The sequence below is a fragment of the Oryx dammah genome, unplaced genomic scaffold, assembly GCF_014754425.2.
Source record: "Oryx dammah isolate SB20612 unplaced genomic scaffold, SCBI_Odam_1.1 HiC_scaffold_28, whole genome shotgun sequence".
Lineage (NCBI taxonomy): Eukaryota > Metazoa > Chordata > Mammalia > Artiodactyla > Bovidae > Oryx > Oryx dammah.
Genome location: NW_024070212.1, coordinates 2,983,679 through 2,994,098, shown reverse-complemented (window position 1 = coordinate 2,994,098; position 10,420 = coordinate 2,983,679). Strand labels below are relative to the sequence as shown.

Sequence of the window (10,420 nt, the reverse complement as noted above, 5' to 3'; positions counted from 1 at the left end):
TCTACAATTATAGTTTGCTATAAGTAGATAGAAAATCCGGTCTAGAAAAGAAAAATAGATAAGTTCTACAATTATAGTTTGCTACAAGTAGATAGAAAATCAATAAGACTATATAAAGACTTGAAAGCATTATTAGCAAAATAGGTTTGCGATCTAAAATCAAAAAACATGAAAACATACAAACCTCAGAAGAAACCGAGATGAATTTCTTTTGAATTAGGAGAAGCCTGTTCTTAACTATTAAGCCAAATCAGAAGAAATGATAGTTAAGAGTGATACATTTAAGTACTTAAGGATTTAAAAAAAAATTGTGCTACAGACATAGCAAAAGACAAATGAAAACTAAAAGAAAATAATTGCCGCTGTGCCACAGACAAAGGGTTGATTTAAATAAACAGAAAATGAGAGCTAAACCATGACAGGAAAATGGACAAAAATCACAATATACAGTTCATAAAAAAAGATAATATCTTTTAAACAAATGAAAGGATAATCATGCTTACTCACAATAAGAGAAAGTGTAAAACAATATTGAACACCATTTCTCAAATCTCATCCATCAGAAATCTAAGAATTTGACAACACTATTAGCATGGCTGTGAATTATCAAATACTGTCATATATTGCTGATGGCAATGCAAAACTGTACAATAGCATTGAAAGGAATTTGGCATTGTGTGTGTGATAAAATTATTCAAATCAACTTTCAGGGAACCATTTTGAGTAAACAATGGGAGAAGGAAAGAAAAAAAATCACAATTCTTACCTAGAATATCTACTTTCATGATACTGGCCCTCTTACATATTCAGATTGTCATTTCTTCCTATTCAAGAACTGATAACACAATTTTTTCTCCCCTAGGCTTTTCTTAGAACAATTATGTAAAATTCTGGAACCTATCAACATCCTTCTTTCTACTATGGCATTTTTACAACCAGTCTGGAAAAGGACTACCTGCCCAAGTTTGCTGCTGTGTCCCCAGAGGGTCGTTTTTGAAAGATATTTTACTTTTCAAAAGACTTTCACCTTTATTGAGGTATCATTGACAAATGAAATCATAAGATAGTTAAAGTGTACACTGTAGTGATTTGATATATCTGCACATTTTAAATGAGTCCCTCCATCTAGATAGTTAACATATCCATCACCTCACATATTTTTTGTGTGCATGTGTGTGTTGAGAACATTTAAATTCTACTTTCAAAGCAAATTTTGATTATGCAATACAGCATCAAGTTAAAAAGGCCCAAAATGGAGTCATTTTCCCCCAAGGCAGCAATCCAAGACTTTTAAGTATGAACAAAGAGAACAAAGATTGTGGCTCATCACCCCATTTATGAAAGGGTTAAGTTGCAACTCACTGATGTTGCACACCATCTGTACACTCTTTGAAGGGGATTCGGAATGGGGTGAGGGAAACAGCATAAAACATTTTTTGCTTTGGGCCTGTAGATAATAAGATCCATATTTAAGGAAGAATTTTAATGACCCTCAATTCTTGAAACTTCCCATACACAGAAAAGCATCAAAATTATTAACTTGAGATATCTGTTCTTTGTAATTAGCAGTCATCTTTTACCTGAAATATGTTTGTCAACATGTATTTATTTTCCAGCCCCCCCAAATCATGTATATAATGGCTCCTCCCCTATGTCTTTGGAGTAGTCCCCGAAGAATTACTGAAAGGCTATCTCCTGGGCAATAGTTCTCTGTAAAGTCCCTGAATAAAAGTCAACTTACAACTTTTACATTGAGTGTTTTTCTTTAATTTGAAACAGGCATACCTACCTCATTTTGTTGCACTTTATGTTATTGTGCTTTGATTTTGACAGTTGGTTTTTGGAAACCTTGTGTCCCCAGTGGCTCAGATGGTGATGAATCTACCTGCATACAGAAGACCCAGGTTTGATCCCTGGGTAAGGAAGATTCCCTGGAAAAGGGAATGGCTACGCACTCCAGTATTCTTGCCTGAAGAATTCCATGGACAGAGGAGCCTGGTGGGCTATATAGTCCATGGGGTTGCAAAGAGTTGGACATGATTGAATGAATAACATAGATACATTTTTTTTTTAGACATAATGTTATTACACGCTTAACAGACTATGTGCTTAGTCGCTCAGTCGTGTCTGACCCTTTGTGACTCCATAGACTGTAGCCACCAGGCTCCTCTGTTCATAGGGATTCTCCAGGTAAGAATACTGGAGTGGGTTGCCATGCCCTCCTCCAGGGAATCTTCCCAACTCTGGGATCGAACCCAGGTCTCCCTCATTGCAGGCAGATTCTTTACCATCTGAGCCACTAGGGAAACCCTTAATAGACTATGGTATAGCGTAAACCTAACTTTCATGTACACTGGATGAACAAAAGTTTCATGTGACTCACTTAATTGCAATATTTGCTTTATTGTGGTAGTCTGGAACTGAGCACACAATATCTCTGAGGTATGTCTGTAATTGCAGTTTTAGCATTCCACAGAAATGTGACCTTTAAAACAGTTGGTCTGATATTACAGGATAAAGACGCCTGCTGTTTCCTCTCCCACCCACCCAAAAAGGTGGCCTGGACAGAGACAATCTTTTCTGTTCTTTTGCTAATACCTTCTTGCCCCACTCTCCTGCTGCCTATAACCCTCCAAGGCTGCCTGCTGCCTTGTAACCCTCCATTTCATACAACTCCTCAAAGCACTCTTTTAATTGCTAGATGGCTTCTTTTTTTTCTTCTTTTCTTGCACTGTATCCTTCAGAATAACCCCGCCCCACTGGGGAGAGATGATGTTCAAGAGGCAGCCAGAGCCGGGTCTGTGCTGGTGTTCAGTCGTATCTGACGCTTTGTGACCCTGTGGACTGTAGCCTGCCAGACTCTGTCCATGGAATTTTCCAGGCAAGAATACTGTAATGGGTTGCCATTTCCTTCTCCAGGGCACCTTCCCAGTCCAGGGATCAAGCCTGCGTCTCTTGCGACTCCTGCTTGGCAGGCAGATTCTTTACCACTGTACCACCTGGGAAGCCCATTAGTTGCTAGATGGGGTCCTATCCAATTGATGAATTGCCTTATATTAAATAAAACCAATTAGATTTTAAAATTTACTTGAAGTTTTTTTTTTTAAACCAGTTACCAGCTATAGTCACCATGTTTTACGTTTGATCCTCAGAGTTTATTAATCTTATAGCTAAAAGTTTGTATACTTTTACTAACGTCTCTCTATTTTCCCCACCCTCAGGCCCTGGCAACAACTTTTCTTTACTCAGCTTCTCCGTGTTTCTTTTTTTTTTTTTTTAAAGATTCCACATATAAGTGATACATGAAACATAGAGGGAGCAGATGTTGTTGGAAAACAGTCACATCTAACTCTTTGTGGCTGTGTGGACTGTAGCCTTCCAGGCTTCTCTGTCCATGGGATTTCCCAGGCAAGAATACTGCAGTGGGTAGCCATTTCCTTCTGCAGAGGATCTTCCCAACCCAGAGATAAGTGATAACAATACAGTATTTGTCTTTTTCTGTCTGATAGATTTCACTTAGCACAGTGTCCTCAAAGTCTACCCATATTGTCACGAATAAAATGATTTCCTTCTTTCTCACAACTGAGTAATAGTTCACTGTGTAGTCATGTATGGATGTGAGAGATAGACCAAATAGAAAGCTGAGCGCCAAAGAATTGATGCTTTTGAACTGTGATGTTGGAGAAGACTCTTGAGAGTCCCTTGGACTGCAAGGAGATGAAACCAGTCAGTCCTAAAGGAAATCAGTTCTGAATCTTCATTGGAAGGACTGATGCTGAAGCTTCAATATTTTGGCCACCTGATGCGAAGAACTGACTCATTGGAAAAGACCCTGATGCTGGGAAAGATTGAGGGCAGGAGGAGAAAGAAGGTGACGACAGAAGATGAGATGGTTGGGTGGCATCACTGACTTGATGTACATGAGTTTGTGCAAGCTCCAGGAGTTGGTGATGGACAGGGAAGCTTGATGTGCCGCAGCGCGTAGAGTTGGACAGGACTGAGTGACTGAACTGAACTCTGTGTGTGTGTGTATGTATGCCACATCATTTAAAAACTTATTTAGGCTGTGCTGGGTCTTCCTTGCTGCCTGAGGGCTTGCTCTAGTTGGGGCGAGTTGGTGCTACTCTGTAAGTTGCTGTGCATGGGCTTCTCCCTGCAGTGACTTCTCACTGTGGAGCATGGGCTTTAGGTGCACAGGCTTCTGTAGTTACAGTCTGCAGGCTCTAGAGCTTGGGCTCAATAGTTGCGGCCCACAGACTTAGTTGCTATGTCTGGAATCTTCCCATACCAAGGATCGAACCCATGTCCCCTGCATTGGCAGGCAGATTCTTACCGCTGGACTACCAGTGAAGTCCATGCTACATATTCTTTATCCATTCTTTATTCTTTCATCTGTTTATGGACACTTAGGCTGTTTCCATATTTTGACTATTGTGAATAATGCTGGAATGACATATAATTCAACAGGTGTATCTTTGATATCCTATTTTAATTTCATTTGGATATATATCCAGAAGTAGGATGGGTAGGTCATATGGTAGTTCTAGTTTTATTGTTTGAGCAACCTCCATATTACTGGCTGCACAAATTTGCAGTCCCACCCACAGTGCACAAATGTTCTCATTTCTCTGCATCCTCACCACCACTTGTTGGTTTGATAACCATTTTACCAAGTGTAAGGTGATATTTCATTGTGGTTTCGATTTGCATTTCCCTGATGATTACTGATACTGAACACCTTTTTATATACTTTTGCCTTTAGAAAATTATCTATTCAGTTCTTCTATATACGTTTTAATTGGATTATTTGTAGTTTTTTGTTGAATTGTGTGTTCTTTATATATTTTGGATATTAATCCCTTATCACATATATGATTTGCAAATATTTTCTCACATTTTATAAGTGGGCATTTCATACTGCTTGTTTCCTTTGCAGTACAGAAGTTTTTTGGTTACATGTAGTCTCACTTGTTTATTTTTGCTTTTGTTACTTCTGCTTTTGGTGACAAATCCAAAAAATTATCACCAAGACTGATGTCAAAGTGCTTACTCCCAATGCTTTTTGCTAGGAACTTTATGATTTCTGGTCTTACACTCTAGTCTTTAATCCATTCTGAATTCATTTTGGTGTATAATGTTAGATAGGGGTCCAATTTCATTCATTCATTTCATTCTTGTCCAGCTTTCCCAACACCATTTATTGAAGAGACTATTTTTCCCCATTGTGTATTCTTGGCTCCTTTGTTATAAATTAATTAACCAAATATGCATGAATTTATTTCTGGGCTCTATTCTGTCCCTTTGAGCTATGTGTCTATTTTTATAACAAAACCATACTGTTTAGATTACTATACTTTTGTAATATAGTTTAAAATCAGAATATGTAATACTTACAGCTTTGTTCTTTCTCAAGTTTGCTTTGGCTGTTTGGGGTCTTTTGTGATTACATATGAATTTTAGAATTATTCATTCTATTTCTACAAAAAATGTCATTGGAATTCTGTAGGGATTGTACTGAATTTGAGATTTCTTTAGGTAGTATGAAGAACATTTTAAGAATATTAATTGTCCCAATCTGTAAGCACAGAATAACTTTCCATTTATTTCTTTCATCAATATTTTATAGTTTTTAGTATACAGACTTTTTTTTTCTTTGGTTAAATTTATTCCTGGATATTTTGATTCTTTTGATGAAACTAAGTCATGTTGTTTTGATATTTTCCATTTTGTATAGCTCATTGTCAGTGTTTTTAATACAATTAATGCTTACATATTGAGTTTGTATCCTGCAACTTTGGTGAATTCATTTATTAATTCTAACAGTTTTTTTGTTAGAGTCCTTGAGGGTTTCTATATATAATATTATGTCATCTGCAAGTAAAGACAATTTTACATATTCCTTTCCAATTTGAATGCCTTTTCTTTCTTTTCCTTGCCTAATTGCTCTGGCTGGGACTTCCAGTACTATGTTGAGTTAAAGTAACAAGAGTAGGCATCCTTTGCTTGTTTCTGATCTTAAAGTAAAACTTTTCAGTTTTTTGCCATCAAGTATGATGTTAGCTGGAAGTTTATCTTAGTGACCTTTACTTTGTTGAAGTACATTCCTTCCATACCGACTTTGTTTGAAGTTTTTTATCATGAATAGATGTTGAATTTTGTAAATGCTTTTTCTACATGATCATATAATGTTTATCCTTCATTTTGTTAATGAGATATATCAAATTGATTGATTTGCATATTATGAGTCATCCTTACATCCCTGGAATAAATCTTATTTCATTATTGTATATGGTCCTGTTAGTATATTGTTAAATTTGATTTGCCAATATTTTGTTGAGGATTTTTGCATGTATATTTATCAGGGATATTGATTTGTAATTTTCTTTTCTTGTAGCATCTTTGTCTGATTTTGGTATCAGGGTAATAGCCTCATTAAATGAATTTGAAAGTGTTCCCTCTTTTTCTATTTTTTGGAAAGGTTTGAGAAGGATTGGTATTAATTCTTCTTTAAATGTTTGGTAGAATTCATCAGTAAAGTCACCTGGTATAATGTAGGAAATGCAGTGTTTCCTTATTGACTTTCTGTCTGGATTACCTATCCATTGTTTAAAAGGATTATTTTACTATTATTATGTTGTTATTTCTTTCAGGCCTGATAGTATTTGCTTTATATATTTAGGTGCTCCTCCTATTTTGGATGCATAAATATTTACAAATATTACATCCTGTTTTCGATTGACCCCTTTATCACTATATAATGACCTTCCTTTTTTCTTCTTATACATCTTTGCCTTAAAGCCTGTTTTATCTGATTGAAATAGAGCTTTGTGCTTGTGCTCAGTTGCTCAGTCGTGCCTGACTCTGTGACCTCATGGATTGTAGCCTGCCGGGCTCCTCTGTCCATGAGGATTTTTCAGGCAAGAATACTGGAATGGGTTGCCATTTCCTCCTCCAGGGGAAGTATAGCTTACTCCTGCTTTCTTTTGGTTTCCATTTACAAAGAATACATTTTCCCATCTCTTCACTTTTAGTCTGTTTCCTTAGAGCTTCAGTGAATCTCTTATAGGCAGCATATAGTTGGGTCTTGTTTTTTTAATCCATTCAGACACTCTATGTCTTTAGGGGGTAGCATGCGGGATCTTGGTTCCCCAACCAGCAATGAAATCTGTGGCCCCTGCAGTGGAAGCATGGAATCTTAACCACTGGACTGCCAGGGCAGTCCCAAGACATTCTATGTCTTTTCATTAGATAATTTAGTCTTTTATATTTAAAGTAATTATTGGTTTAAGTATCGACTTATTGTTGGATTTTGTTAATTGTTTTCTGGCTGTTTGTAATTTCCTTGTTTCTTTCTTCTTTTTTTCTTGCTCTCTTCCTTTTGATTTGATGATTTTGCATAGTCCTGTGCTTATTGGTACCACTGTTATCTTTTGTATACCTGCTATAGGGTTTGCCTTAGGTTACCTGAAAAATCCCATGGACAGAGGAGCCTGGTGGGCTACAGTCCACGGGGTCACAAGAGTCGGACAAGACTTAGCGACTAAACCACCACCACCACCACCATGATACATAAAACAGATATTTTACTTTTCTTTTCCATTCAAATCACTTTCTTGTGAAATGCCACTACCCTTTTGGAATTTCTCTTCAGTTATTAACTAGTATACTTCCACAACATTCTTATTTTCATCTGTGGTTTTGCTTGTAATCTGTGCAATTCTCCATTATTACTTTCCAAGACTTCATGAAAGTCCTACATCTTTTGCAAGAAATTTGCAATTTCATTTTGCAAACAGTTTGGAGTGAATTTTCAAACAGGCTAATAGGAACAGAAAGGTGTTATGTAAGGAAGGATATCTAATGACTAATTTTATAAGTGATTGATTTACTGGTAAATATATAGCAAGGCAACTTTTGCTCAATCTCTCAACTGTGGGGACTTTTAATAAAGTCTTGACTAATAAAGAACCCCTGCAGGCATGTAATAGGGTTGTGGTAAGTTTTATATGAGATAATACCCATGAATGCTTAACATTTGTTCCTGGTACAAATAGAGTTAATTACTTCTTTGTGTTGCCAGTGTATAGCATAACATCACATCATATGGTATTATGATTGCTGAATTGTTTATATGGGTATATTTCCTAATAGCCTATGACTCCTAGAAGGTAGAAGTGATTTCTAATTCATTTTTATACTTCTAATACCCAGTAAGTTCCCCATAGCTGTTAAATATTCTAATCATGGTGAATGACTAAGTGAAGGAATGAATAAATGAATGTCTCCTTCAAGTTTTTCTTATTATAGTAATCTCAGAGTATCTAGTGAGCCTTCCTCAAAAGTAATTTCCCCTAAGCCCTGAAAATGTTTTATTCTGTGCTTTCAATAAAAAAAAAAATTTTATGAGGCAGATACCTCTGTAGTAATATGGAATAGTCTCTAAGATACAGTGATAAATACAAAATGTAGAACAGTTTGTAAAATTTTTTTTTTAATTGGAGAGAGAACACACATACATATTTTTTGTCTGTGTGTTTGATATCTGCATAGACAGTCTTAAGGATATGTAAGAAACCATTAAGAGTGACTGCGTTTGGATAGTAACATTAGGAATACACATAAGATGTATTTTTTATTGTATACTTTTTATTGCTTATTTTTTTACTTTGTGAATATATAAACATATGTGCATGTTGTTTATTTATATGTATATATATATGTGTGTGTATATATATATATATATATATATAAAACTTGATGAATTTTTTACCATTTCTAAAACCAAAATAAATGGTAAGCAGGAGGACTGGAATGATGTGGGATTATTACTAAATTACTAAATTCACGTTAGAAAAATATTTAATATGAGTTTGTTACATGTATATATAGAAGCATGTAAGGGTTTAAAAAATATTTTTTCTAGGTCTTTATCTGCCTGAAGCTTTACATATTGTGCATTTCAAGTTGGCCTAAGGGTTCAGTTCAGTTCAGTCGCTCAGACGTGTCCAACTCTTTGCGACCCATGAACCACAGCACATCAGGCCTCCCTGTCCATCACCAGCTCCCAGAGTTCACCCAAACTGATGTCCATCGAGTCGGTGATGCCGTCTAGCCATCTCATCCTCTGTCGTCCTCTTCTCTTCCTGCCCCCAACCCCTCCCAGCATCAGGGTCTTTTCCAATGAGTCAACTCTTTGCATGAGGTGGCCAAAGTACTGGAGTTTCAGCCTCAGAATCAGTCCTTCCAATGAACACCCAGGACTGGTTACAGACATATAAAAATTGGATAGGATTTAATAGTTATATTTTTTATTTAAAAAAATATTTCTACTTATTCATCATATAATTTGGTTTTTGAAAGAAACTTAGACCTCTGGCTTTTCTTTGGGATTGGAATGAAAACTGACCTGTTTTCCAGTCCTGTGGCCACTGCTGAGTTTTCCCAATTTACTGGCATATTGAGTGCAGCACTTTCACAGCATCATCTTTCAGGATTTGAAATAGCTCAACTGGAATTCCATCACGTCCACTAGCTTTGTTTGTAGTGCTGCTTCCTAAGGCCCACTTGACTTCACGTTCCAGGACATCTGGCTCTGGGTGAGTGATCACACCATCATGATTATCTGGGTCATGAAGATCTTTTCGGTACAATTCTTCTGTGTATTCTTGCCACCTCTTCTTAATATCTTCTGCTTCTGTTAGGTCCATACCATTTCTGTCATTTATCAAGCCCATCTTTGCATGAAATGTTCCCTTGGTATCTCTAATTTTCTTGAAGAGATCCCTTGTCTTTCCCATTCTGTTCTTTTCCTCTATTTCTTTGCATTGATCTCTGAGGAAGGTTTTCTTATCTCTCCTTGCTATTCTTTGGAACTCTGCTTTCAGATGCTTATATCTTTCCTTTTGTCCTCTGCTTTTCGCTTCTCTTCTTTTCACAGCTATTTGTAAAACCTGCTCAGACAGCCCTTTTGCCTTTTTGCATTTCTTTTCCATGGGGATGGTCTTGATCCCTGTCTCCTGTACAATGTCATGAACCTCTGTCCATAGTTCATCAGGCACTCTATCAGATCTAGTCCCTTAAATCTATTTCTCACTTCCACTGTATAATCATAAGGGATTTGATTTAGGTCATACCTGAATGGTCTAGTCGTTTTCCCTCCTTTCTTCAATTTAAGTCTGAATTTGGCAATAAGGAGTTCATGATCTGAGCCACAGTCAGCTCCTGTTTTTGTTTTTACTGACTGAATAGGCCTTCTGCATCTTTGGCTGCAAAGAATATAATCAGTCTGATTTTGATGTTGACTAAGAGTGAAAAAGTTGGCTTAAAGCTCAACATTCAGAAAACGAAGATCATGGCATCTGGTCCCATCACTTCATGGCAGATAGACGGGGAAACAGTGGAAACAGTGTCAGACTTTATT

At 36.7% G+C, this 10,420-nt stretch overlaps 1 long non-coding RNA gene across 2 annotated transcripts in view; it reads left to right on the top strand.

Annotated features, from left to right (window-relative positions):
• The window catches only part of LOC120855503, a 26,093-nt gene extending 17,070 nt beyond the window's left edge, over window positions 1-9,023 (top strand). Inside the window, exon 3 of one of the 2 annotated variants that reach the window (XR_005719255.1) lies at window positions 8,924-9,023. This is a non-coding gene — a long non-coding RNA (uncharacterized LOC120855503). Of the gene's footprint in view, window positions 1-3,282; window positions 3,658-8,923 lie in introns of those variants that run through there. The other variant, XR_005719252.1, reaches the window with a different exon arrangement.
• Window positions 9,024-10,420: the final 1,397 nt, after the last annotated feature.